The sequence below is a fragment of the Papaver somniferum genome, chromosome 10 (assembly GCF_003573695.1).
Source record: "Papaver somniferum cultivar HN1 chromosome 10, ASM357369v1, whole genome shotgun sequence".
Lineage (NCBI taxonomy): Eukaryota > Viridiplantae > Streptophyta > Magnoliopsida > Ranunculales > Papaveraceae > Papaver > Papaver somniferum.
The window spans coordinates 150,671,548-150,676,500 of record NC_039367.1 but is presented as its reverse complement, the minus strand read 5'-3'; the positions used below and the strand labels follow the sequence as shown (position 1 = coordinate 150,676,500).

Below are 4,953 nucleotides of genomic sequence, written 5' to 3'. Positions count from 1 at the left end.
ACATCTTTTCTGATTTATATATGATTTGATCAAAACAGCTCTTGGAGAAACTGAGGCACAAATTAGGAAAGAAGGAGCATTATGCCGAACCCCAAAACAAGCATAAGCGAAATCCGAAATTCAAAGTATTTTCCAGTAACAAGTACCGGGTCGACTAGAGAATATATCCTAAGAGTCGAGCATAGGTTTTACGCCAGCGTGTCCGAGCCTTGCACAACTTGCACTACGGCAAGCAAAAGTACTTGACGCTACCCGCGTCGCAATTGTTTTTGTTTTTGGACAAGATGGACAATAATCACCGTGTTAATGGGATTAGGAATTCTCGACCATTAATGCGGATATGCTCACACCATGTCTCGGTTGCATAAGCTACGGGGTGTTTCCCCTTCACAATCCTGTCAACTACAACGCTACAGGAGGATTCCCCCCTTCACAAACTGCAAGGTTTCCTTTACGTGTTCGCTGATTGGGTTTGTAAAGAAAATTATAGGAAATAAAGAAGAGGGGTTGTTAGTCTATATACCTGAAACCCACCTCTTCCACGCGTATTACCGACCTCCAAGTTTGTCTGTCCAACGCCTGCCCTGGTGAAAGATTTCGGTTGCTCAAGTCGTTCTTTACACACTCGTCCCAAGTTAGTTTCGATCGGCCTCTGCGTTGCATCCGTCCTTCAGTGCGCCTGATGCAACCTAAAACAAGCATAAGCATCCGATGATAGAAACACCGTTCCGAGAACTCCGGCTGCCAGATGGGCCTCCAGAATAGTGCTGGGCCTGCTGGCCGTCTGATAGCTTTTTTCATCCACCTTCGTGCTATTTTATCTCTATATATACGGCTTGCAGCAGCACCAAACATCGGTAACTAGTTTTTCCCTCTCTATTCTGTATCAGCACTAGTAATCTCGAGTCGTAGAAGTTAGACAGAGCGCGCGTGAGATTAAGGGATGGATCGAGATTGGGGATCGAAAACTGTGGGTGGAGGCGCAGCCTCTGCACAGAATGAAGCCATCGACAGAAGAGAAAGATTACGAAAACCTGCTCTAGAAACTATTGATCTTGCTAAAGATCCTTATTTCCTTCCTAATCATCTTGGAAGGTCTGTCTAATATCACTTCTCTCTTTTCCCAAATTATGTGTATTTCAAAACCCTAATTTGTTATTCGCCACTAAAACCCTAATTTTTGAAATTGTTTGTGAATTTTTTGCAGTTACGAATGTAGGCTTTGTTTAACATTACACAATAATGAAGGGAATTACTTGGCTCATACTCAGGGGAAACGTCACCAGACTAATTTGGCTAAAAGAGCTGCTCGTGAACTTAAAGAAGCTCCTGTTCAACCTCAGCCTCTTAAGCGAAAGCTTTCTCTCAAAAAAACTGGTAATTACTTCAATTCCTTGTTACTTTTCTTTTTCTTTTGTAATAATCGTTTATTGGCAAGTAGTAATAGAAACTATTAGTGTAATCATTACACAATAATCATGCTATCTTGGAATATCTGGGGCACAAATTCCGTGCGACTTAAATTGTCCTTATAACAATATGGTTAGATTGTGTATTTCTGAAACTATTGGTGTAATTTTTGACTATCAAGACCAACCCACTAGCCTTGTTGCTTGATTTTTGATTCCGAATATCCGGTAGAAAGGAATGTCCCTAATTTGACTCATTGACAGGGGAGCGGGTCTTCTTGTTGCGCCGGTACTCAATTGATGATGTCTACTCATAACTTCTGTAGTCAGTGGTACTCCGATATGATGGGATTTTCACCTATTTGATTGATTTCTGACCTTTTGTTTCTGTGAGATTTGATCATGCAGTTAAGATTGGAAGGCCTGGATACAGGGTAACAAAGCAATTTGATCCAGATACTAAGCAGAGGTCTCTTCTGTTCCAGGTACTGCATTTATTTTTTGTTGCATCTCAATTGTACATGTTTTATGTTTATATGCATCTTTTTCTTATGTGGCCAAATCATTATATTATAGTTGTTTTCGTTAATTTTTCCATGCTATACAATAACTTGTCGACTTATTATTGGTGATTGCAGATTGAGTATCCTGAAATTGAAGACCTTGAGAAGCCCGACATCGTTTTATGTCATCTTACGAGCTGGTAATGTTTTTTTAATCACAAAACTTGTCCATATTTATTTGTGGACTTCAGTTTCTATATTTGTCGCTTCCTTTGGTATTCAAACTTGTTTATGACGATGGCTAAGAAAACTTGTTTCTATTTGTTCGCATTTGTACAGAGAGCTGAAAAGTGGGATAAAAGATACCAGTTTCTTCTGTTTGCGGCTGAACCATATGAGATTATTGCTTTCAGGGTGTGTTCCTTGTCTAAGCTCTCTTTTGATTCTCATTCTGCTTTACATAATTTGCTTATAACATTCATGAGCTTGGTCTTGTGCGTTAGAATTTCTTGATTCAGGTTCCAAGCACAGAAATTTGCAAGTCAACAGCCAAGTTCTTCTCGCACTGGGATCCAGACTCCAAAATGTTCACGGTTTGTGTCTGAATATTTAACATTTTGTACCTCTTTTAAGCATTTGTTGTTCGTTGGTTACATCACATTTGACATTAATTTAACTATCACTGCGGTGCTAATTGTATATGCAGCTGCAATTATACTTTAAAGTGAAACCCCCTGAACCAAATAAACCTCCATCTGCAAATGGTCCCGCTTATGGCACAGCAGCTCCGGGTGTGCCACCAAGACCATTACCTCCACAACCTCAAGCACCACCACCTCCAGCACCTCAAGGAAATCCGCCTGGTGGGTTTGCCTACCCACCAAGAGTTCCACCACCTGGTTCTGTTCCTCCACCTCCTTCAGTTGGGAGCGGTATAATAGCAAATTTTACTCCTGGCACCCAAATGGGTCGGCCAATGATGATGACACCACAAAGCTTTCAAGGGCAACAGATGCAGAGGCCCCCAATGCTTCAGTAAGTGGCGCACATCAAGGTTCTTAAAGCTGAATTTGATATATGGTTTTCATAAACATAAGAGGCTTTGGGAAATTTTATTGAAGTTGTAATGGTAATTATGAATTGGGTTTTACTGTTGTTTCCTTGAATGGTAGGATTATTACTTTTTGCTCATAGTACTTTTCTATACTGAAAGGTCATCATCATGTTTATCTTGTCTGTCCTGTGGCTACTGCATTATGGTTATCTATAACCTCTCTAGGTTTACTATCTTTTCTTCAATGGATATCTTGCCAGTACCATTGTTTAATCCTCAATATAGCTAAACAACACTATTAAAAAGTGTATATTTAACCTGTTAATTTGATTAATGCCCAAAACAAAAGGACGATCTACTATTGTCCTCAAATAATTCATACAATTGCAAACATAACATTTGTATAGGGAATGTATGGTTACATGTTTTTGCCAAACTACGTGTATCCAATGGACAATGTTATTGGTGTATCTTGTTTGTTCACCTTGGTTGGAAGTTTCTTCACAGCGCTTACAAAAGGATGTTTTTGGTGATAATTCTTGCCTAACTTCTTGTTGAGGCACATAAGCCAGAATAACCTGAAGAGTTGATGGGTTTTTAGATAACAAGTTTTCTCTCCAAAAATACACTTCTTTTATATTTTTGGAAACATAATTCATGAAAATCAATTAATATCAAAAACATGTGTCAACATGTCATTGGTCCCCCATGCCCCCTTCAAAAAACGCCCCATCGAAATTTTTCTCCCCGTACGCTTGTGAAGAGTGAAAATTAAAGATACTAGCTGTTGCGCCCGTGCGCTGCACGGGTCTAGTTATCTTATAGAGAAAACTATGTGCTGCTAGTGAATTTCCTGACTCCAAAATTTCAAGCGTGAAACAGAAAAAATGGATGATAAAAATATGCAATTACTAAAAATGATAATATCAAAAGCAGTCGGTTAATAAAATTAAAAATTATATAATCTAACATTGCTTCTATCTGTTGCAAATCTAAAATTTGTTTTGAAAATCTTTTATTCCTTCAAGCTTCACCGTAAGGTTTATCAATTGACTTGTAATGTGGTTCATAAGTGTTGTAAACACAACAACACTAATGCTAGACATCCACCTGTGTACAGATGGTGGTTATCTTGAATAGTCATTTTTCATATAATTGCCCTAAATAATTTGAACCCTAAAAAAAACAGAACCGGCCGAAGTCCGCCAAAACAATTCCGGATTCCGGATGGACAACTGATGACACTGCCTCCAGCAATACAGCAAAATCAGGCGATAAGTTTCATTATATAATATGGAGATGATGGGTTGTCTTTTGTCCTAACAATTGGACATCATCGGTTAGGCGGGATGTATTTGGTAGGGGTGTCATCGGGGAAGTGGAATAGACCTAACAATTGCAATCGGTCTTAAAAACGAGACGGATTATTGCTGATAACAGACGGACCTCACGATAAGCGGAGTAACGAGACGGGAAAGTCGAACTAATCAATCGGCATCGAGACAGGTTGAGCCGAAGAGTGTTCTCCTTGGTCCCACCAAGGACGCTGAGGCGGTCAGGCCACGTCGGCGGGTTATGATGGCCGCAGCACTCACGGTCGTTCCAGGTGGCATGCTCACCATCAGGGAGGATTAAAACCCCACTCGAACATACCTTAAACCCAATGGCAATACGAGATCAAAAAGGTTTTATCATTCGGGTTGTCTTTTGTCCGCCAGAACTGGTATGCAAATTGATAAAACTATCCCCCTTAAAGCATGATAAAACTATCCTCCTTCTAAAGCAATGTGACTCGTAAGTGCTTAATAGATTTCCACGCCTACAAACATAAAATAAAATATCATTAAGTAAATAGAAGATGAAAAAAGCAACTTGGTATCAAAAAAAAAATGAACAACAAAAATTACAGGAACACTTTTTATATAGTTGATTTCGATCACCCATTGCATAAGTACTTGTCATCCATTCTAAATTAAGCCCCTCACTT

General features: G+C 39.4%; 1 pseudogene; it reads left to right on the top strand.

The window, feature by feature from the left end:
• The first annotated feature begins 879 nt into the window (after positions 1 to 879).
• Positions 880 to 3,238, top strand: LOC113319458 (annotated as a pseudogene).
• The last annotated feature ends 1,715 nt before the right edge of the window (positions 3,239 to 4,953 follow it).